At 42.4% G+C, this 24,900-nt stretch overlaps 1 protein-coding gene across 7 annotated transcripts in view; it reads left to right on the top strand.

The window, feature by feature from the left end:
* Positions 1-3,359: 3,359 nt before the first annotated feature.
* The window catches only part of GIGYF2 (GRB10 interacting GYF protein 2), a 136,567-nt gene continuing 115,026 nt past the window's right edge, over positions 3,360-24,900 (top strand). For 4 of the 7 annotated variants that reach the window (XM_059703541.1, XM_059703546.1, XM_059703547.1 and 1 more), the window contains exons 1-3: positions 3,360-3,474; positions 7,098-7,159; positions 9,308-9,373. The gene's annotated coding sequence lies outside the window, so the exon portion shown is untranslated. Of the gene's footprint in view, positions 3,475-4,366; positions 4,406-7,097; positions 7,160-8,579; positions 8,674-9,307; positions 9,374-24,900 lie in introns of all 7 variants that reach the window. The other 3 variants (XM_059703543.1, XM_059703542.1, XM_059703545.1) reach the window with 3 other exon arrangements.

Consider the following 24,900-nt stretch of genomic DNA (forward strand, 5'->3'; position numbering starts at 1 on the left):
TATACTCTATGTCTAGAAAGGGTAATTACAAGGTTTCAGAGGAGTACAAGGCATGGAAGGTATGGTTGCTGCCATCTTTAGAAAAACACAATCTGCCACAGTTGATGAACCTGTGTTTGCTACAAATTAAACTTGTTTTGGACTAAACTCCCTACTCCCCTCTCCTCCTAATCTGCTAGTCTCAATTTCTCTGTTTCTATCACCGATACAACAAATCTGAAACTTATCATCTCTGGCTAGGGCAGGCATCATCTGCTGTTAACTTTAAAAACCACTATTTAACAAAATATTGGAGAGACAGTAAATTAAACGAGAAGCGAACAGCACCCTTCCTGAGGAGTATAATAAAAAATTTATTGATTCTATAGGTATTTATTGAATGTCTACTGTGTGCCAGGACAATGCCAGCTGCTGAGGAAACAAAGTCAAATAACGCCGTATGTGTAATGGTTAAAAGCAAGGGATGTTGTTGGCTTTCACCACCACCACCACCAAATCATCATCATCTTAGATTTGGTTCTTGCTCTCTGATTTATAGTTTAGGGCTAAAAATATGGCTAAGGTACTCTGAAAAACAACTTGGCAGTTTCTGATAAAGTTAAGCAAACATCACATAACCACCAATCCTGTTTCTAGGCATTTACCCAAGTGAAATAAAAACCTATGTTCAGCCCTGGCTAGTCTGCCTCAATGGATAAAGTGTCGGCCTGCAGACGAAAGGATCCCGGGTTCGATTGGTCGCAGGCACATGCCCGGGTTGCAGGCTTAGTCCCCAGTAGGGGATATGCAGAAGGCAGCCAATCAATGGTTCTCCCTGAACATTGATGTTTCCATGTTTCTATTTCTCCCTCTCCCATACTCTTTGAACTTAATAAAAATATATTTAAAAACCCCCACAGAAAACCTATGCTCATATAAATACCTATATATGGATATTTATAGCAATTTTATTAATAATCCCCAAACTATAAACAGCTCAAAATGTCCCTCAACTGGGCATGGATAAACAAATGTAGTGCATATATCCAGTGAAATACTACTCAGCAATAAAAAAGAAAAAAGTGCCCTGACTGGTGGGCTTGGTTGGTTGGAGCATTGTCCCATGTACTGAAGGGCCTTGCGTTCAATTCTCAGTCACGGCACATGCCAGTTCGATCCCTGGTCAGGGTGTGTACAGACTGCAACAAATTGATGGATGTCTCTCTCTCTCCCTCCCTCCTCTGCCTCTCTAAAATCAATGGAAACATATCCTTGGGTGAGGGAAGAAAAAGGAGGAGGAGGAGGAGGGAGGGAGGGAGGGAGGAGGAGGAGGAGGAGGAGGAGGAAGAAGAAGGAAGAAGGAAGAAGAAAGAAGAAAGAAGAAGGAAGAAGAAAGTACTGAAGTACTGAAACATGAACAGTATGGCTGACTCTCAGATGCATTATCTGAGTAAAAGAAGCCAGTCTCAAAAGGCCATATAGTGTATGGATTTATTTATATGACATAAGGCAAAACTATAAAGATGGAAACAGAACAGTGGCTTCAGGGGCTGGGAGTTTGGGAGGGGGGTTTAGGGCTACCTACAAAAGGTCATTGGGGGAGCTTTGGTGGGTGACGGGACTATTCTGTACCTTGCTTTTAGTGGTAGTTACACACACGTATACATTGGTCAAAAGTTGCAGACCTGCACATACAAATGTTAAATCTTACTGTATGCAATGCAATTACAGGTACAGGTTAACAGCCGTGGGCAAACTACAGCCTGCGGGCCCGATATTGAAAAAAAAGACCGCACCCTTTTATGTAATGATGTTTACTTTGAATTTATATTAGTTCACACAAACACTCCATCCACGCTTTTGTTCCGGCCCTCGGGTCCAGTTTAAGAACCCATGGTGGCCCTCGAGTCAAAAAGTTTGCCCACCCCTGGGCTAGAAACATGAGCTCTGCCATCAGTCATCCTGAGCTGCTAGGCAGTCCTTAGAGGCAGAAGGTGGACGTGTCAGGACAGAAGCCATGATGACGTTGTTCATGATGGCTTGCCAGGTATGGGAGTTGAGAAAGTGCTTTTAACTTTTCTTCTGTGTGTGTAGTTGGCTTTGAAAGGGAACACAGAGGTAGGAGGTGGTTGGAAGAGGAATTGGAGTGTGAACATTCACTTTTAAGATGGAAGAACATTTGAGTGTTTTTAAGAGCTGGCAGCCCGGGCTGGTGTGGCTCAGTTTGGTTGGAGGGTTGTTCCTTCCAAACATGGAAAAGTCATGGGTTCCTGGCACATACCCGAGTTGTGGTTCGGTCCCGGTGGGGGAGCTTAAGAGGGTGCAACCAACCCATGTTTCTCTCTCTCCCTTCCTCTTTCTTAAAAAAGAAAAAAAATATCAATAAACATATCCTCGGGCGAGGATTAAAAAATAATAATAATCGCTGATGGGAAGAATCCCGTTTCAGAGGGAGAGGTTGGAGCCATAAGGAAAGAATGGAATGACCTGAGAAGGGTAGAGTAGCCAGATTTAGCCAACCAACATTTGAATTTCAGAAAAACAACACATACCTTCTTAGTGCATGTCCCCCATATTGCTGGGCGTCCTGCATTTTACCTGCCAAACCCCAAACGGAAGATTTGGGGGCAAAAGGGCTTTAGCTCCGATACCGTAGGAGGGGTGGGGGCTCTGAAGTCCTTGCCCGCTGTCACACTCCGAGACTCCAGACTGAATTCCCGGTTCTACCAGGACCATTAGTAAGTGGAGACGCTGCTTTGAATTTCAGCTTTTTTAAAAAAATATTTTTATTGATTTCAGAGAGGAAGGGAGAGGGAGAGAGAGAAACATCAATGAATCATTGATCGGCTGCCTCCTACATGCCCCGCACTGGGGAACGAGCCCACAACGAGTCGAACGGGGACCCTTGAGTCCGTAGGTCAACGCTCTACCCACTGCGCTAAACCGGCCAGGGCTGAATTTCAGCTTTTGCGGCTTCCCCACTTTCTCTAGGACGGGAAGCGGTCAGAAAAAGGCTGGACGAAAACCTGTGGAAAAGTTCTAGTTGGAACATCAGCTCGTACAGGATGCGGAGCTTTCTGAACTGCGAACGCGCTCAGGACTGGGCGCGCAGGACGGTGAGTCACAGGGCACCGGCCCGGGTCCACCTCTGGACACCACCTCCTCTCACCTCAAGGGCAGGCGGAAGCCGCGCCGGGACCGCCGGCGCCTGCGCCCTGCCGCCGCTCCGCCCCGCCCCCTCCGGCCCGACATCCGGGGCTCGGGCGGCAGCGTGTCCGGGAAGAGGGGCGGGAGGCCGCGGAAAGGAAGATGTCGTGGGAGGCTGGAGGAGCGGGGCGGGCGGTGAGGCGGGGCGGGGCTGGGCGGGGCGGAGCAGGGGGCGGGGCGGAGCGAGCGCGCGGTCACGTGACATGCGTGGCGACGTGTCGGCCATCTTGTGTTGTTGAGGCTGAGGACTGACTTGGGTTCTGAGAGACTCCCTGTCCCGGACCGCAGGTAACCAGCGACTCCGTCTCGCTCCCCTGCCCGTCACCGCTCCGCGCCCCGTCTCCGCTGTTCCTCCGGGCCGTCCGGGCCTTCCGCCCGCGCTCGCGTCCCCGCCGCTCCGGCAGCCCTGGTCCAGCCGCATGGATAGCCATAGGCCGCCCTGGCAGCGGCCGCGGCTGGCTCGGGCGTCAGGCTAGGGGACAGGTCAGGTGCGGGGCCGGAGGGAGCTTCCTCCCCGGCGGGGGGCACGCCGGGCCCGGGCGCGTCTTGTCCTCGGAGCCGGGGAGCCCCCTCCCCCGGGGCCCGTTGGCATCGCGGTGGGAGCCGAGGAAGGGTGATGGGATGGGCAGTGTCAGGTCGGCTCGCTCCGGGCCAGAGGGCTCGCCATCCGCTACCTGCTCCTCGGGGCCAGCCCCTCGCCCGGCCTCGGGGTGCCCAGGGCAACAGCTGCTGCAGCGAGACAGGTGCTCCGGCCGGCCCCCCGCCCCACACCTGGCCTCTGGGAGGTGCGCCCTTGTCGTGCTCACTGAGTGTCTGCGCTGGGAGGCTCATTCCGTGGGGAGAGGACGGGGTCTGGACCAGGCCCGAGGCCAAGTGGAGCCATGGTCGGAACCTGGGACAGAGGCTGGGAAAGGAGAGTCCTTGGTGGCTTGGGGTCCGAACGTTACTTCAGGCGAAAATGGGCCCTAGCCTTTAAGTGTCAGCAGTTTCCCACCAGGCGTTTGAATGCTTCAGTTTTGTGGCTGAAACAAGTCGAGCGACCAGGGAACGGGGGTGGGGAGGGGTGAGTATGAAAGAAGCAGGTTGTATGACTGGTGTTTGCGAAGCAGTAACGTTGCTTTGCATTTACCTACCACTGTGTTGTTGTTGTTTTAATTTTACATTCTTCTTTTTCTGAAAGTCAAAGCACTTAAGCACACCTAGTGTCTCTGTTAGAAAGGTAAGTTCCCCAGTGTAACCTGCAAGAAATTGAGGAAGGGGCCAGGACCTGTAATCAGCTTCTGATCCGGCATTACATACCTTGGATTATCGGCAGTTTTGATTGCCAGTGTTGCGTGCGGGGAATATATATTCTTATGTAGTATTGCCTTTTTAGACTTTTAGATTAAAAAAGAATTTTCTTGTCATTGTTTCTGTACATTAATTCATTCTTCTAATATTTGCAGCTCTGGCCTTACAGAGTCTGTCCATTTTGGTTAGAATGTAAATGTGTTTTGTCGTTCATTGGTGTTTTTATGTATTATACTAGTTAGAGGAGCACCTTTTCGAGTACTCAAACTGGAATGTGTGCTTTCCTGTTACATCAGATGTTGACATCAGTAGAGGACACTAGGAAAAAATTTTCAAGTGGCCTGTATCTGGGAAAATGTCACATAACCCTTCTTCCTTTGACATTTAACACGGAGGAATACACTGATGTTGGTAGTGATTCACAAGAAAAGAAAGGGCTTCACAGCTTTTCTATACTTGACAAAGCATTTTACAATTTTGAGAATGAGGAGGGAGTAAGGACCATGTGTCTTCATTCATTCATTTATTCATTCACTCATTCATGCATTCATTTATTTGACAAATATTGAGACCTTGTTATAACTGTTGGGTGCTGGGAGCAAAACAGACCCAAAATTCCTGTCTCCTAGGAGCTCATTTCTAGACAGATAAATAAATACTTAGGTAAAATATATAGTGCAGTGGTAAATGATGTGGGAAAAAATGAGACAGTGAAATAGGATAATAAAGAATTGGGGAGGGATTAATTTTGAGTGCCCTGGGAAGGCCTCATGGAAAAGCTAATATTTGAGAAAAGACCTGACACAGGGAGAGGAGCTACTCCTGTAGCTATGTGGAGGAGGAATGCTCCAGGCTAGGGAAGCCAGGCAAACACCCCGAGGCTGAAACTGAAGGGAGCAGATAGATCCTGGTGGCTGGGGAAAATGGAGGATAGTCTAGCCAGGGAGGTGCAAGTGAGAGATGGGCCAGCAGGAAGTGTGTGCACCGATGAGAGGAGTTATTCACTGTCCTGGACTCTTTTTCCACATCTCTGACTCTTGGAAAGGGAAATCAGATTCTGGAAATGTGGGCCCCTGTGCTCAAACCCCTTCCTCTCCTACCCCATTTAGAAAAATTCAGGATGCTCACAGAACATATTTCAGGAAGTTGTCTTGAAATATCTTTCTCAAAAGTTTTTTTTTTTTTAAATATATTTTATTGATTTTCTACAGAGATGAAGGGAGAGGGATAGAGAGTTAGAAACATCGATGAGAGAGAAACATCGATCAGCTGCCTCCTGCACACCCCCCACTGGGGATATGCCCGCAACCAAGGCACATGCCCCTGACCGGAATCGAACCTGGGACCCTTGAGTCCGCAGGCTGACGCTCAATCCACTGAGCCAAACCAGTCAGGGCAAAAGTAAGTTTTTAAAGAAGGTTGATGATAAATTACCTGAAGTGATTTTTCACTTTTTAAGAATTGCTTTTTAAGAAGGGGATCTTTGGGATAATTCAGAATATTTGAAAATGTAGAGATATAATGTTCTTTGAAGTTTAGATACAGATAAACTGAGGAAAGATATGGGATATGACCCAAAAGAAAGGTGAAATCAGTGTATTAATGCATGTTGTCCTTAATATGGTTAGCAAAGAATTCTTAGTTATTTCTGTGTTGTCTAGCCTAGTTTAAAATTACTCAGGGACTCTTCCACTAATATGTATATATTTTATAGCATTTTACATGTGCAGAACTTTATATGCTGAGTTTTTTATTCCTCCACTTTTACCTTTTAGAATAGGTCTTCGATTTTCTTTGGAAAATTTTTCTGATTTCCTTCTAGCTTATCTCCATATTCTTATTACTGAGCTTTCATAAATGTCCTCTTTTGTTTAAAAAAATATTTTTATTGATTTCAGAGAGAAGGGAGAGGGAGAGATAGAAACATCATTGATTGGCTGCCTGCTGCATGCCCTCCACTGGGGATCAAGCCCGCAATGTAACTCAACCCGGGCATGTGCTCTGACTGGTTCATAAGTCGACGCTCAACCCTGAGCCACACCAGCTAGGCTGTCCTCTTTGACTTTAATTCACCTTAGGAATTTAATATTTTGGTTTTGAAATGCTTTTGCTTGCGAGTTGCATATATGAAAGATAATTTGTCCTAGGCTTGCCTGGAAATCATGAGAAGATAAGAATTACAACTTCAGGATGTGAGTGCAGCTCCTTGGCTCAAAGGAGACATAGTGATGATAGTGACAATGGTAGTGTTTTCTTTTTCTTTTTTTTGTTAGGTAGTGTTTTAAGTGAATCAGTTATCTTTCTCCTTTTTCTTCATTAAATTTTGAAGTGACATTTCCAAATTATAATGCCTTTGATGTCATACCAGTTCATTTGTTCTCATGACTTTGCATTTTAATACTCCATATGTCCTTTTTGTTGACCTTCACACTGGAAGATGACAATATTGATAGCAATTACTATCTAGGAGAACCTTTTTGGGTGAAAAGATTATTACTGTCCCTTCCCTCCTAAAGATCTTTGATTTGTACCATTTTCAAAGACTGACTTCATTTGCAGTTTTCCATTAGCCCCAGCTGAATAAATTTTCAGTACTTTCTGTTTTGTTCTGTTTCTTATAGATTATAGTGGGACCAGTCTCATGAGATTGAATCTACTACAGCCTATGTTGGTGTTAATCCAGGTATTTTAGAAGCAGGTTAAATGTCCATTTTTCTTTAGCAGTTTAAATTGCCTAACATTATTTGGTCATTGTTGTAAAACTTTGAATTCAAGCTTTTGTTCTCCCTCTTGACCCCCACTTGGATTTTATGATGATAATATCCTAGGATTTACATTCATGTTTAATGCCCTGAAGAAGTACATATCTTTAAAGGATTTTTTTTTATCCTCACCAGAGGATATGTTTTTTTTTTTTTTTTTTTTTTTTTTTAGCAAGAGAGGAAGGGAGAGGGAGAGAGAGAAACATCGATGTTAGAAAGAAACATTGATTGGTTGTTTCTGCATGTACCCCACCAGGTATCAAACTCGAAACCTAGATTTGTGCTCCAATTGGGAATTGAATCTAAAACCTTTTCATGTATGGGATGTTGCTCTAACTATCTGAGCCACCCGGCCAGGGCAAGAAGTACATAGCTTTAAAAATATCAGTAGATTTTTTAATCCATAGGCAAGTTTATTTATATTTAGAATTTTAATATTTTTTGTCCAGATTAGCATTTGTTTTTTATTTTTTATGCTCTCTAGATGACTGAAAAATATGCTAGATTAATTATGCAGGAATACAAAATGATACCTTTGCTGAATTGCCCATAATTTTGTGGGAGGTTGAGGGAGAAGAGGGGAGAAGTTTGAAAAACAAAAGGGAATTCACTTAAATGGCCAAGATTAATTTTATAAAAATATTTTCAAAGTATTACATGCTTCCCTACTTGAAGAAATTAAGTAAGGAACACAATTTTATATTAATTATGGAGTTTCACTGAACTTGAACTTAATTTATAAAAGATATTCTAGAGCTTGTTCTCTTGAGCCCAGAGGAAAGTTTGTTTTATTATCTAGTTCTCCCCTCTTCTTCTGCCTGCTTTTATAAAAACTAGAGTGCATTGGGCAAAGTTGGATGGCCTTTTGGACATTATAACACAGCTACTTTTTCTTGCAAAATTAAAGGTGGAAGTGGCTTTCTCAAATTGCTTTCTTTTTGTTAGTAAAATTTTCAACTTAATTATTGTTTTCGACTCTTCAGGAGCAGTGTTCAAAACATCATTTGATGTTAGCTGATAAACTATTGTGGTTCAGTCCACTCCTTGTCACTTGAAATATCACCATCTGGTGGATTTTTAAGATACTGTCTCAACAGAGCCTTAAAAGAAGGTTGTGATTTTATAACTGAAAGCATACCTGGAGCTTTGCTCCCTTGTCATTTTGGCAGTGCTATACTTCTTGGGACTCACTGATTATTTGCATAGGGTACATATTATATTGCTTTGTTGCTGGCTGTTGTTTTTCTATCAGATATGTTTAAAAAGTTAATACCAAATATGAGCAGTGATCCTTGTTTTTTTGTTTTTATCCTCATTCAAGGATATGTTTATTGATTTTAGAGAGAGAGAGGAAGAGAGAGAGCTAGAGAAAGAGAGAGCAAAACATCATCGCTTCCTGTATACTCCCAGACCGGGGATTGAACCCAAAACATAGGTATGTGCCCTGACCTGGAATCAGACCCATAACCTTTTGGTGTATAGGATGTCATTCCGACCACCTGAGCCACCTAGTCAGGGCACAATGTGGTTTTGAATGAAAATTCTAAATAATCACTCTCCTGAAACCTTATAGTGGTGTGCATTTGTTATCTTCATCAGAATCAGAACTTTCGTTAAAAAGTTCTATATGTATTTTTCTCCTTAGCCAGTATGCTTAGCGGTTAGAGTGTCGACCAGTTCCCTGAAGTGTCTTGGGTTTGATTCCTGGTCAGGGCACATATCCATGTTGCGGGTTGGATTCCTGGTCCGGGTACCTGGGGGTGGGCAACCAATTGATGTTTCTCTTTCACATCTCTTTCCCTACCCCTTCCTCTCTAGAATCAATGAAAAAAGCATATCCTCAGGTGAGGACTAAAAAAAAACGTATTTTTCAGTTCCAATCCAGAAGTAGTGAGAGAGACTCTATCTGTCAGGAAAGAGAATCTCGTTTATGAGCACACCATATGATTTTAATATTTTAACCAGGTTTGGAATTCATTTCCTAGAAAACATTCATAATATAAATTATGTTTTTGAAGTTTCTTAAGAGATTGCTAGGTGATTTACTTTAATACTTTTATTATTTACAGTGTTAAAAGGGCCCGAACAAAGTCTGCGCAAACCACCTGCTGTGAACCAGCAGAACTTTTGAACAGGTGAGTGTTGAAGGGAATACAAAGCTGAGGTGGGTTTATGTAAACAGATGGTTTTTGCTTTGGTTATTTTTGTCCTATTATTTCTCCTGAGGTTATAGACAGTGAGTAAACTTCTCTAGTACTGTTCAGATCATTTATGAACCATACGAATAATAATAAGTACTGCTCAGATCCTTTATGAACCATAAGAATAATAATACCCTTTCTGCATTGATCCTGGTATAAATTTATGTCTTAAACTGTCATAATGATTTTTTTGATGGCATGAAACAGGAAGCGGAATGCTTTGGGGGCAGGGGTAAGGAAGTATCTTAAAGAACCCAAGAGCAGTTGGCTTCATGAAGGACACAATCTAGAAACGGAAGCATTCAGGAGCAAGGTTGTCCAGCTAGCACTTTTCTTCCCTTTGGCTAGTCAGTGTCCTCTCTTGTCTCTTGTCATCCTGTTTCAGTTGTCTTTCCACAGTCTGGTCTTTTATGCTTTACAAACACATGAAAGAAAATTCCACTTACTTTCTAGAGCCACAAATGAACTCAGGCTCTTGTGCCACTGGTTTAAATTGTGTCCACATTTCAGGTTCCTTTGAGGGAAAATTTGATTAGTTTAGCTTGGTCCAGTTCTCCATCATTGGTTCATTTAGTATAGCCATGGGTTTGGGGTCCAAAGTGCAACCTAGTTAGTTGGAAGATTCCTAAGAGTGGGGGCAGGCCTTACAGAAGGTGGTGTGTTGGCTATTCTAATCAAAGACCCACAGAAGTTTCTAGATATTTTTCCTTTCCTAGAAAAATTTTCTTTATATATAGCTCATCAGTTTCAGTTTATGTGCCCTGAAGAGTTAAAATATAGGGCATATACTCTTTGAATACCATTATTAATTCCAATGGGTTAAATCTGAAAAGAAAGAAACATCAATTGAGCTATCAGCTGTTAAAGTGTGTATACATTTTTGGGGGGACCCCATATATATGCATATCTTTTGGTGAATGAGGGCCAGTAGGTCTCACCAAGCATCTTTGTTGGAACTTCCTAGTGCCGAGTTTTTTAAAAAGATTTTTAAAATTGGTTTTTAGAGAGAGAAACATCTATGTAAGCCATCAGCTGCTTCCTGCATGCCCCCTATGGGGGATCGAGCCCACAATCCTGGCATGTTTCCTGACCTGGAATCGAACCAGGAATCAAAATGGCAACCTTTTGGTGCACTGGAGGATGCCCAACCAACTGAGCCACACTGGCCAGGACCCTAGTGCAGAGTTTTAACTAAAGTTCTTTAAAAAAAAATTATATCTATATCTATATATACATATACATATATAGATATATAAATATATATATAATATATATGAATATATGTGTGTATATATATTTTTTTATTGGTCTCAGAGAGGTAAGGAGAGGAAGAGAGAGAGAGAGAAACATCAATGATGAGAGAGAATCATTGATTGGCTGCCTCCTGCATGCCCTCACTGGGGATTGAGCCGCAGCCCAGGCATGTGCCCTTGATGGGAATGGAACCCGCCATCCTTCAGACACTGCTCTATCCATTGAGCCAAACTGGCTAGGGCTTAACTAAAATGTTTGATTGGCGTGGGGAAGGAATGCGGGTGGGGTTCAAATGAACACATGAGATAAAGGTTTTTTTGTTTGTTAGTTTTTTTAATTTTCAGAGAGAGGAAAGGAGAGGGAGGGAGAGAAAGGGAGGGAGGGAGGGAGGGAGGGAGGGGGAGAGAGAGAGAGAGAGAGAGAGAGAGAGAGAGAAGCATTAATGTGAGAGTGAAACATTGATCAGCTGCCTCCTGCACACCCCCTATCGGGGTTAGAGTCCGCAACTCCAGGCATGTGCCCTGACCTAGAATTGAACTGAAACCTTTCTGGGCATAGACGGCACCCAACCAGCTGAGCCACATTGGCCAGAGTGCGATAAAGGTTTAACAAAAGGACATAAGCAAATGAGAGGCTTAGTGGAAAATCAGTGGTTACTTATTTATTTTTCATTGATTGCTTTTATAAATTTTAATCTCTGGGTACCTTTTACATTATTGAACAGCACTTAACTATTAGGAAGCAATAGAGAATTTGAAGGGTGGGACTTCTGTAAGTGAATCTATAGTCACATTATTTGGGTGGTAGAAGGGACTTGTTACTGTTGGTAAAGGATCAGTGAGACAGTATAAACTTGTATATTAACATGTTTTTGTAGTCTTTAATTATTAGTTAATTCAGAAGCAAAATTGCTTAAATAATTTTTTATTACTTAAATCTTATGTTAGTATATTAGTGTATCAAGATTTTTTAAAATTGATTTTAGAGAGGAAGCAAGAGAGAGAGACACACACCAATTGGTTGCCTCCCGAAAGCACCCCAACCAGGGATGGACCCCAAAACCTGGGTATATATTTTGACTGGGAATCGAACCCACACCACCTTTTGGTGTACGGGATGACGCCAAATCAACTGAGCCACACCGGCTAGGGCAGTATATTGAGATTTTTGATGCAAAGCCTACAGATTATTAATAAAAGTGATTTATTATAAAGTGATGTATTGAATGACAGGTCACAGATGTGACTTCCTATGGTACTTCTTTTTCAGCCAAGGTTTCTTTAGTAAATTGGTTGCAGCTGAATTCATTTTTAAGGTAGAAGAGTCCATTCTCATATTGTATATTTTCTTTAATCTGGATGTTGAGGTAAGGGTTATTCAAGATTTTGTGAAGTTTATAAAGATTTCCACATAACCTCTGTAAAGGTGTCAAGGGTTTGGGGAATCCTCTCTGGAAAACATTGACTTGTAGTGAGATTATCAAATGACATGGTAATATTTATGACATTGTAATTTTCCATAGAATAGTTCACAGTTGCTAATTTTGTTCTTGTTCTTTTATCAAAAGGGGGAGAGAAAAGAGAAACATTTACATAATGTTCAGAAATAGTGGGAGAATGATAGTAATAGCTTTTCTTATAGTGATATTGTGGTCAGTATGTTCTTTGGGAACAAAGCTCCTTTTATTCAAATTGTCGTGGGTCTGGAGGAAGTCTCAAGAGCTCTGGTCTCTTCAGTATTGGCCCCATGGTTATGGAGACTGGCAAGGAATTGGCAGAGGTACTGTCTTGGTACTTTCTAAATAATAAGTCATGGCTAAGGCTGTGAAGACATGTCCACATCCAAGGCTCTCATGATTAGACCATTGGGAGTTGAAGTGGTGCTGCCCAAACCATGGCCAGTTGAGTAAAACCATCCTGAAAGCTCAGTGGGACAGAGCCTTATTCATGTTCTGGAATCTGATCATCTCCTTTAATCTTTTATACTGCTCCACCATAGTTAATGAAGTTTGTAATAGTGTGTTATGAGAATACTACATACACTTCCCTATATTGCTTGCTTAATCAAGTGATGCAAAGACGGGGTAGAAGTTGGCGGAGAGTGGAATAGAGTGATAGATTGGGAAAGGAGAAAAAGGGACTTTCACAAAATGAATTCCTCTGAAAATTATAAGGAAACAAGAGGCCTGGTGCATGAAATTCATGCACTGAGGGTGGAGGGGGGGTCCCTCAACCCAGCCTGTGCCCTCTCACAGTCTCGGACCCCTCGCTCCTTACCGCCTGCCTGCTTACTGCTCCCTATTGCTCTGCTCGCTGCTCCTTAGAGCTGCAGCGAAGGTTTCCACCACCTCCTATGCACTCGCCAGCTGTAAGCCTGGCTTCTGGCTGAGTGGCACTCCCCCTGTGGGAGCGCACTGACCACCAGGGGGCAGCTCCTACGTTGAGCTGTCATTCCACTTGTCATAGCGACCAGTCATTCCACCATTCAGTCAATTTGCATATTAGGGTTTTATTATATAGGATGGGGGAGAAAAGGGAATCAAGGAAAACTGAGCACTATATCAATATGTAGTGAAAAGCTTGTGGCCTTTACAATTTTTTTTTGTTAATCTTTACCCCAAAATGTTTTTCCATTGATTTTTAGAGAGTGGAGGGAAGGGGAGAGACAGAGAGAAACATCGATGTGAGAGTGACACATCGATTGGTTGCCTCCCACATGCCCCTGGGATTGTGTACCTACTGGTATAACCGAGGTACGTGCCTTTAACTGGAATCGAACCCGGGACCATTCAGTCCGTGGGCTGATGCTCTATCCACTGAGCCAAATCGGCTAGGGCGCTTGTGGCCTTTTAAGCAGAGAAATGTGGGTTTAATTTTCTGTAACTTCTTAAATATATATATTTTTATTGATTTCGGAGAGGAAAAGAGAGGGAGAGATAGAAACAATGATGAGAATTATAGATAAGCTGTCTCCTGCATGCCCCCTACTGGGACCCAACCCACAACCCAGGCATGTGCCCTGACTGGGAATCGAACAGTGACCTCCTGGTGGATGCTCAGCCACTGAGCCACACCAATTTGGCTTCTGTCACTTATTACCTGCCACTTTAGGTAAATAAGTTAACCACTTGAAGTTGTGTTTTCCTTACCTGTATAAAGTATATTCCATGGTGGTTGTGGGAATTAAAAATCTAAAATGCCCAGTACAATGCCTGACACATAGTAAATAGGCTCTCAGTGAGTGGTAGCTTGTCTGATTGTTACTACTATGTAAATTGGTAATTTTGATTATAAAATTTCATATTTATAATTTGAATAGAGACATCAGTGGGTTCTGTTTGTAAGTCTTTTGTCTTTGTTTTATTTTCAATCTAACAAATATTTGAATACCTTTTTCTGCCAGCCAGGTGCTGGGCTAGCCATAATGGTGAGCTAAACATGAAAGGGTCTGTCTTGTGGCTGAGGCAGTTAAAAAATCATAGAATTAAATTTCAAAATGTGAAAAGTCTCTCTGTCCTTGGAAAAGATACATTTTTAAAACCCTACATACTTTTTTAATAAGTGTCACATTTTGGATCAAGGTGTTCATGTCATTGGTATTTTATGCTCCTTGATATACTTTCCTGGGTATATTTGTTTGTTCTGCGTTAATAGGTGTATTTCTTTTGTCATTTTTCTTTCTCTGAGATGGACATTCTCACCTTTTTGATCTTAGGACTCCTTTATCTTCTTAAAAGTTAGAGAACCCCAAAGAGCTTTTGGCTTTTTAGTTACATCTACATATAGTTATCATATTGAGAAATTTAAAATAATTTATTAATTTATTTTAAAATAATCTCATTACATGTTGACATAAATATATTTTTGGGAAAAATACCTATTTTCTAAAACATTTCTAAGAAGTTTGGTGAGAAGAGTGGCATTGTTTTACCTTTTTGCAAATTACTTTTGCTTTATAGAAGGCAGCTGGATTCTCTTATCTGCTTCTGTATTCAATTTGTTGTTTATTACTTTGGTTGAAGTATATGAAGGATATGTATGTAGTTGGAAAAGGGAGGAGTATTTTAAGAACCTTTTCAGATAGTTGCAGGCATTTTTTGATAAACTAAAATTCAGCAAGTATTCATTATTAAAGATTAGTTGCAATGTGAAATCTGAATTTATCAATGCACCTTTTGTACTGTTACATTAAAATACATTGGTCTCGCACATTTAATGGATATTTTATATTACACATTATATAAAAAAAAAATCACATTTGTTAATGTGAACACCCATCAAAAAAAGCCCTTCAAGTATTGAGAAAGTCTAAGTACTTGAAAACCTGTCAAGCTTATGGTGGTGAATAGGAGTTTTCCAGAATTTTAATTTTTGCTTGAAAGCTCAAATTTTATAATTGGCAACAACTGTACTGTCAATTGTTTTCCGTGAAGTGACAGTTTCACTTTGTTCATTTAAAAAATTTTTTTTCATTGATTTCAGTGAGAGGAAGGGAGAGAGGGATAGAAACAGCAATGATGAAAGAATCATTGATCAGCTCCCTCCTGCATGCCCCCCCTACTGGGAATCGAGCCCCAAACCCTGGCATGTGCCCTGATGAGGAATTGAACCGTGCATGACCTCCTTGTTCATGGGTTGATGCTCAACCATTGGGCCATTCTGGCCAGGCATCACTTCGTTCATTTTTGAAAAATATGTTTGCTAAATATATAGGTCTGGATAATCATGTTTGTGTGTCAGCTCTTCTTTCAAGTTAAAATAATGTTCTATGAAAAAAATGAGTTCACAACTCAAAACAATCTCCTAAGTGTCTTTTCTTTGAGACCATGGTGTGCAGCAGAAGTGCTTTATGAATATTTCCCATTTCATTACATAGAACGTTAAAAAGATGTATACAAAGGGATCAAGATGAATAAAATCAATCATTTTTATGCTTTATCTAGGGCATTCTTAAGTAAAACTGGCTTTTTTCTCTCCTGTGAGTATATAACAGTGGTAGTCAAGAATACAATGATTGCCAGTACATTTTGGTGCCATTAATTTGAATGATGCTAAGGAGCCAGCAGCTTTCCTCATCACAGCTTTGCATGATCAGTGCAGTGCTAACACAGTGAAAAAATGCAAATAATACCTTAATATTATTATAAAAATTGTTTTGGCATCATGGATACCTTAAAGGAGTTCTGCTGGAAGACTTTGAGGATTGTTGCTCTGGGGAATGGAGCAGTTTTCATTGTTAGGTTTATATAAGCTACATTGATTTTTTTTTTAAAGCATTAATTGTTTGAAATAGAAACTGGAATAATAAACACATCATTGAAGATTTTTAGATTCAGTGAAGGTTTAGTGCTGGGTAGATATATATGTGTTCATAAGTTGTGACTAGTTATATAATAGTCTTCACCAGCACTATTTGACAGAACTTTCTGCTGTGATAGAAATGATCAATAAATCTGCACTATCAAAGACTGGAGCCACTAGCCACATGTGACCATTTAGCACTTGAAATGTGGTTAATGTGACTGAGGAACTGCATTTTTTTAAAATTTACAAAACCTTTTTTATTACAAGTCATATTTCGTTATTTTTATATGTAGTAGGCTTTATTTATTTATTTAATCTTCACCCGAGGATATGTCATTGATTTTTAGAGAGAGAAAGGAGAGGGAGAGAGAGAGAAACATTGATCATCTATGTGAAAGATAAACATCAGTGGGTCGCCTCTCATACCCTTTCTTCCTGCACATGTCCTAACGGGATCGAACCCGAAACCCTTCAGGATATAGGATGATGCTCCAACCTTTTGAGCCACCCAGCTAGGGCAGTAGGCTTTATTTTTAAAAACAGTTTTAGATTTACAGAGAAATTGAGAAAGTGGTTCAGAGAGTTCCTATATATATTACAACCAGTTTTCCCAGTTAACATATTATTAAGGTACACTTACTACAGTTAATGAACCAATATTGATACAGTGGGGCCTTGACTTACGAGTGTCCCGACTAAGAGTTTTTCGAGATATGAGCCATCTCTCGGCCGATTTTTTGATTTGAGTTGCGAGCTAAAATTCGGGTTACGAGCCAGCTTCAGATACCCCACCGCTAGTTGGCGCAGCGAACGTCACAGTGAAACACCACATCAGCCCAGCATCACGTGTCTCACTCGTTCACTTTTTGATTTGACATACGAGTAATTTGAGTTACGAGCTCCGTCACGGAACGAATTAAACTTGTAAGTCAAGGCCCCACTGTACATTGTTACTAACTAAAGTCCATAGTTTATTTGGATTTCCTTAGTTTGTCTAGTGTGTTTTTCTGTTCCAGGATCCCATCCCGGATACCACATTACATTTAGTTAGGGTAGATCTTTGTCTGAGGCCCTTATCCCTAGAATTGAAGTAGCCAAAGGAGAGAAAAGATCAGAGGAGGAAGGTGAGAGCCTTATCATCTGCTCTGTCACAGTTGCTTTCAGCATGAGAAAGAAATGCTAATAGGGTGGCCTTGGAACTTAGAATATTTTGCTCACATTCCCTCAGACTCACTTTATGCCATTATGTCCACTTTATGCCCTTTTCTGACTTCTTCCTCAAAGGTTTGAGTGTTCCTATGTTTAAGAGGTTCTAGGACTAGGACTAGTTCTCTCAGAATTCTTGAGGGCTGCTAATTTCACTGTGCCATATACTATTGTCATCATCTGTTGGGAACTGAATGAAAGTTCATCTGTTAATTCGTCCTTTTTGTAGTTCCATCTTCATACCACCCTGAATTTTTTCTTTATACCCAATCTCTGTTTCATTTCTTTCCAAGATATTTTTTCTGAGGACTCTGATATGTCACTTTTGTGTTAAAACGTTCCATGTGCTAAACTGTTCATAGGATGTTTTCCAGTACTTTAAGGTAGCTGAAGCCCATCTTGCCCTGATAATTTTACCTTCTCTTTCACCCTCAGGCTGCCAGTATATTTTGTTGCATGTGGTAAGTGCACTAGCAGACAGGATCAGGATCTTCATCCTGTTTCATTCAGATGCCTGTTCTATTTCTTTACTAGGGTGACCATTCAGCTTGCTTGCTCCTATTGTCTCTATATAATTAATACCCTTTCACACAAACATTTTCTGGTTTAGACGATAGATTATATATAGTCACCTTAGTCATTATTCCTCCATCTTCTGTGCAAAATCCCTTTTCCTTTGAAGTTCATGCTGACAATACAACCATGATTCCCATTATTATCATCAGATAGAGACTCTGGTCTCACCCTTTGATTCATTGTCTTTTCTGCTCTCTCCTTTCTACTATTATCCTGAGGTGACTTCAGAGTTCTCCCAGGCTCCTGGTTCCTTAACTTATCTGCACTCTAATTATTCTAGTGTTTTCAATTTTATCCCTACTACACCAGTTTTTGGATATTGCCAACATCTCTAATTTGTAAACTCTCTTCCTTCCCCATTGTGCCTAAATCACACTTTAGCCAGAACCTTCCACTTTGCCCTCTTACTCTTCCATTCATTGCTGACAAACCCGTTGTCATCTCCTCTGTCATTTGCCTACTTACCTGAGAGAATTGAGGCCATCAAATGTGACTTATCCTCAGCCTCCTAGTCCGCCCCCCCGCCCCCCCCCCCCCAAAAAAAAAACTAACCCCAAATCACAAAAAAACACAACAATCCACAGAATGTTTGGAGGCATCCTAGTCATCTGGTTCTACTTTCCTCTTGTCACTAGTCCATAGGAGTATAGGAGTGGAGTCTTTTTTTTTTTTTTTCCTTATTTGTTCTCTGAAACCCCATACCTGCTGCCTTCTCAGAGACTTCTCTTCCATGATATATTTGCTAAATTGTTTCTTCACTTTTTTATTCTACTAATACTTTTTCATTAGGATATTTTTAATTAATTTATTATTATTATTTTTTTTAACCTGACAGTCCCTCCACCTCACACTGCCTCTGGGTCACTAACACATTCTCGGAGGGAGGGGGAGGGCCATTAGGATATATTTATCTAGAATAAAAAATGGAAAATTTCTTTCTACTGGATGTCATTTCTGTTCACCTTTTCACAGCTAAGATTCTATAAAGAATTGACTGCATTTGTTTTTTTTTTTTTTAAATATATTTTATTGATTTTTTACAGAGAGGAAGGAAGAGAGATAGAAGAGTTAGAAACATCGATGAGAGAGAAACATCGATCAGCTGCCTCCTGCACATCTCCTACTGGGGATATGCCCGCAACCCAGGTACATGCCCTTGACCGGAATCGAACCTGGGACCTTTCAGTCCACAGGCCGACGTTCTATCCACTGAGCCAAACCGGTTTCAGCAAGAATTGACTGCATTTGTAACATTTCCTTTCTCACTTCCCTGCCATTACTCATCCCACAGAAATCTGGCTCTGTCCCCACCCACAGTTCTATACTGTGCTCTTCAAATCACCAATGATTTCATTGTGGAAGCCAATGAAGACTTTTTAGTCTTTCTCTTTTTGACTTAAACATTTGAGACTTTTGAATTCTTCCATTAAAAACAACAACAACTGTACCAGAACTATCTTTGTTGTATATACAAATTAGAAATTTACTATGAAAGGATTACCCATAATTCCACCATTCAGAAGTAAAAACATTAACATCTTGTGGCATCCTTCCTATATAATAAAAGGCTAATATGCAAATCAACCGAATGGCGGAATGACCAGTTGCTTTGATGTGTACTGACCACTAGGGGACAGACGCTCAACGCAGGAGCTGCTCCCTCGTGGTCAGTGTGCTCACACAGGGGGAGCACCGCTCAGCCAGAAGCCCTGAGCCGGGTTCATGGCTGTTGAGCGCAGTGGCAGAGGCGAAGCCTCTCGTACCTCTGCGGCAGTACTAGGGATGTCTGAGTGCCAGCTTAGGCCTGCTCCCCGCGGGCTCTCAGACTGCGAAAGGGTGCAGGCCGGGATGAGGGAACCACCTCTCCCCCCATGCATGAATTTTGTGCACCTGGCCTGGCCTCTAGTGTGTGTGTGTGTATATATATATATATATATATATATATATATATATATATATATATATATGTATTTTATTTTTAAAAATTTTTATTGAATTTATTGGGGTGACGTCTATCCTATGTAATAAAAGACTAATATGCAAATAGACCAAAGGGTGGAACAATTGAACAACCAGTTGCTATGACATGTGCTGGCCACCAGGGGGCGCACGTGGAACATGGCAGGCGTCAGCAGCAGGCAGCAGAGTGTGGAACATGGCGGGCATTGGCCGCTGTAGGATGGTGGAGCAGGTGAGCAGGGATGCCAGACCAAGGCGGGGCACCAGTCGCTGTCATTGGGGCAAGGCTCTGGTGGTTACTGAAAATTCCTTGCTCCTGTGCACCTTGGTCCCGCCTGGCGCTTGCACCTGCTACTGGCGCCGGCCCCGCTCGCACCCACTGCCCACACCAACACTGCTCACACCCACTGCTGGCGCCGACCCTAATTGCTCTGTGCCATCAGAGGGTGTGGGTGGCGGCTGCCAGCCCTGATAGCCCCCAAGGGCTTCTCCACCTCCCCTTGCCCCTGAGGGGCGATCAGGGCAGCAGCTGCCGCTCACACCCGCTGATGGTGCCAGCCCCAATTGCTCTGCGCAGCCAGCGGGTGTGAGCAGGACCAGCACCTTCCGTGTGTAGGAGCAGCAGCAGCAGGAGTGGAGCTGCTGGCATACAGAGAACCAGGGGCCGTGGTGGGAGGTGCTAGGCAGGGGCACGGAGGATGGGCCAAGACCCAACCCTGTGCCTACCGCAGCCTCATGGTCCACAGTTCCTTTCTAGGTGCATAAATTCGTTCATTGGGCCCCTAGTATATATATATAAAAGGCTAAGTGACTGACCAACCGGCCTGGACATCTGATGTGCACTGGAAATTTAAAAATAAATGTTGACTCGTGCATGTGCGATACATATAAAGCTTCTCGCTGGCACCAGTGCATGCGTGTGTTTCGATAAAAGATTGTGACCTAATGTAATCAAAACTGAAATATTAATAGGATCTGCAGAAGGAGTGGTGGTTCTGATTCCAAGAATTGATTTGTCCCCATCTGACACTGGCCTCCCATTTAAATTAATTCGAAGACAGTTTCCCGTGATGTCAGCATTTGTGATGACTATTAATACATCACAAGGACAAACTCTAGATCAAGTAGGACTATTTCTATCTGAACCTGTTTTCGGACATGGTCAGTTTTATGTTGCTTTCTCTCGAGTTCAAAGAGCATGTGACGTTAAAGTTGTAAATACTTCATCATAAGGGAAATTAGTCAAGCACTCTGAAAGTGTTTTTACTCCTAACGTGGTATACAAGGAGATATTAGAATAAGTTTAATCAATTTATCAGTCATTGTTTTTATCAATGTTTTTATATCATTTTTTTGTTGTTTTATATCATGTTTTTGTTGCCTTTATGTCATGTTTTTGTTGTTTTTATATCATGTCTTTGCTGTTATATCATGTTGTTATTGTTTATTAATCAACTTATATTATTTTCATATACATTTTACTAATTTTCTTTCATCTCTGACACTTCTGTTATAGAGAAAGGGCGAATAGTGATACTAAAATATTTATTCTAATTAATTTCCTTTCATTGTGCACGAATCTGTGCACTGGGCTACTAGTTGATTAATAAAATTATGTAGGTTTCAGTATATATACAGGGTGGAGCAAAAGTAGGTTTACAGTTGTATGTGAAACACGATTTATTCTTATATTAGTATTTATTATTGTATTATTTTCCATATGAACAACTGTAAACCTACTTTTGCCCCACCCTGTATGTATTTTAAAATGTGTTGAATATGATTATATTCTCTGTATTCCATAATCTGCCTTGGACACAATATATTGTTGACATCTTTTCATGTCAGTGAGTACAGTTATCATCTCTCTCCTCTACTGCTCTGTAGATCTGGCTTCCACAGTATATGCTGGATTTCTAATACCCTCTTTTCACTTTAGCTCTTGCTAATTCATTCTCCTCCTGGCATCCTAAATGATCTTTCTGAAGTGCAGATTTCATCCTGGACACTTCCTTGCCTGAATCTTTTTATATAGCTTTTCATTGCCATTGGGGTATAAAATACAATGACTTCAATGATATGGCCACTGCTTCATCAAGCTTCACTTTAGTAGTTTTTAGTCTTATTGATGAAATGAAATCTCCCAAAAGAATCTAGCTCTTCCCCTTTCTATTTTTTTGATACAGTGAATGTAGACAAAGCTAGAATCAGTGAGTTTGAGTTTAGGAGAAAGGTTAGGGCCAGAGATACCTAGCTATATGCTTTTTCTCTTCTTTCAATTTTTGGTTATAGTTCTATAGATTTACTTCAAAATCTGTGTCTCCCCAGCCCTACTCTACACTGAAGTTCAAGGTCTATTATGGTTTTTTAGATGTCTTTACTAGGAGTTTTGATGGTGCACAGCAGGTTTAATTATTTTAAAGAGGGGTAGGCATGACCCGAGCAGTGCTTTAGGAAGGTTGATCTTTTAGGATGTGAATAGTTAGAGACTGAGTCAAGAAAGCCAATTAGATTATTTATTCTAATAATCTAGATATGACTTAAAAGTTTCATTATAATGAAAAAAAATGCAAGAGGAATTTTGAAGGAGAAATTGACCAAATTTGAGACAAAATGATTGGACATGATAGAAGCAAAAGGAGTTTCAGATAACTGGGGTTTTGAGCCTGGCTTATCGGTGAATTGTAAAAAACAGTGGTACCTTGATCAGTTGTTGCTGAGATAGGTATCCAGGAGGAACAAACATCTGGAAATGCCACACAGGTCATGGCAGAAAAGAAATCTGTAATTTACAATAGGGGCGAGGTATCTCCTCAGGAAAGCTGGGCAATTTAGAGATTTGTGGGAGAAATTTTCATTGCTGCTGTTGTAACGACACCCCCCACTCCCTGCATGGTATTCCCTGTGATTTAGTAGGCAGAGTTCTACCCAGAGTGTTAGTGGATAAGTAACAAAAGGTTCAAGACAATGTCTAAACAGAATTTATAGTTAAATAAAACATGGGTATACTGATGAAAGTTCGAAACGGAGAAACTTCTGGGGAATGCTGACTACATAGGAAGGAAATGAAGATAGGAAAAAGTAACAATATTGTTCTGATCTTGGTGGATAAAGGAGGAAATGGTTTCAAGAAAAAGCACTTGGTGGGAACATAGCATCTAGAGCAGGGGGGGCAAACTTTTTGACTCGAGGGCCACAATGGGTTCTTAAACTGGACCCGAGGGCCGGAACAAAAGCATGGATGGAGTGTTTGTGTGAACTAATATAAATTCCAAGTAAACATCATTACATAAAAGGGTAGGGTCTTTTTTTTTTTTTTTAGTTTTATTCATTTCAAACGGGCCGGATCCGGCCTGCGGGCCATAGTTTGCCCACGGCTGATCTAGAGTCTGGTTCAAATACTCCTGTCAGAATGCAGAGCTGTTTTCTCATGGTCACAAGTCTCATGGGGGTTTGAGTTAACATTTAGTATAGTGGGGTTTAAATGGTGGTGAAGACTATACTCATTTTAATACCTCACTGCATCCTTAGAAAGGACAATTGAGGAAAAAAAGCCTAGTTTCCATTCTGACTAATTTATAATTCAGAGGCATAATGTAAGACAATCCCTCCAGTACATATAAATACATTAGAACTGGGCTTATTTAAATTGATTTAGAAGGAGCAATCTGAGGTGTAGAATTTGGAATTAGTGATTACAGTACTTCAAGAATTTAAATGAGATTTCTTCAGGAGTCATAACTCTTATATTTTTGCTTTAGTTCATAAAGAAGAATGAGCAGAACTCCATTCTGAGTAATGTTGGTCTCTTTAGTTCAGTGATGGCGAACCTTTGGAGCTCGGCCTGTCAGCATTTTGAAAAACCCTAACTTAACTCTGGTGCCGTGTCACATATAGAAATTTTTTGATATTTGCAACCATAGTAAAACAAAGACTTATGTTTTTGATATTTATTTTATACTAGGGGCCCGGTGCACGAAATTCGTGCACTGGGTGGGTGGGGGGGAGTGTCCCTCAGCCCAGCCTGCCCCCTCGCACATACTGGGAGCCCTCAGGCGTTGACCCCCATCACCCTCCAATCGCAGGATCGGCCCCTTGCCCAGGCCTGACGCCTCTGACAGAGGTGTCAGGCCTGGGCAGGGGACCCTCATTTCCCCCCATCACTGGTTCTGCCCCCAGCCCAGGCCTGATGCCTCTGGCCCAGGCATCAGGCCTGGGCAGGGGACCCCCAGACTCCTCCGATTGCTGGCTCTGCCCCTTGCCCAGGCCTGATGCCTCAGCCAGAGGCATAGACCCCCCATCACCCTCTGATCACCTGATTGGCCCCTTGCCCAGGCCTGACGCCTCTGCCAGAGGTGTCAGGCTTGGACAGGGGACCCCCATCTCCCCCCGATCACTGGCTCTGGCCCCCGCCCAGGCCTGAGGCCTCTGGCCCAGGAATCATGCCTGGGCAGGGGACCCCCATCTCCCTCTAATCGCTTGCTCCACCCCCCGCCCAAGCCTGACGCCTCTGACCCAGGCTTCAGGCTTGGGCAAGGGGACCATCATATCCCCCCAATCCCTGGCTCAGCCCCCCGCCCAGGCCTGATGCCTCGGCCAGAGGAGTTGACCCTCATCACCCTCTGATCAACAATTACCAGAATGCCCCTTGACCAGGCCTGAGGCCTCCGGCAGAGGTGTCAGGCCTGGGCAGGGGACCCCCAGCTCCCCGCGGTTGCAGGCTCTGCCCCTGCCCAGGCCTAACGCCTCTGGCTGAGGCGTCCGGCTCGGGCAGCGGGGACCCGCAGCTGCAGCGGCCCCGCAATCATGGGCTCCGCTTTAGGCCCAGGCAAGGGACCCCTAGCTCCCGGGACTGCCAGCTTCGACCGTGCCCAGCTCCCATCGCTGGCTCCACCCCTACTTCCTGCTATCACTGGCCAGGGCGGAAAAGGCACCTGATTCTCCGATCATGGCTGGGGGGCAGGGCAAAGGCGGCCCCAGGGCCGCCTTTGCCCTGCCCCCCAGCTCTTAGCTCCCCCCTGGGTTTCCGATCACTGTCAGTGGCAGGGGGCTTCTTCCTGCTTTCCCTTTCGCCTCCCTGCATTGTGCCTACATATGCAAATTAGCCGCCATCTTGTTGGCAGTTAACTGCCAATCTTAGTTGGCAGTTAACTGCCAATCTTA

Source organism: Myotis daubentonii, chromosome 7, assembly GCF_963259705.1.
Source record: "Myotis daubentonii chromosome 7, mMyoDau2.1, whole genome shotgun sequence".
Lineage (NCBI taxonomy): Eukaryota > Metazoa > Chordata > Mammalia > Chiroptera > Vespertilionidae > Myotis > Myotis daubentonii.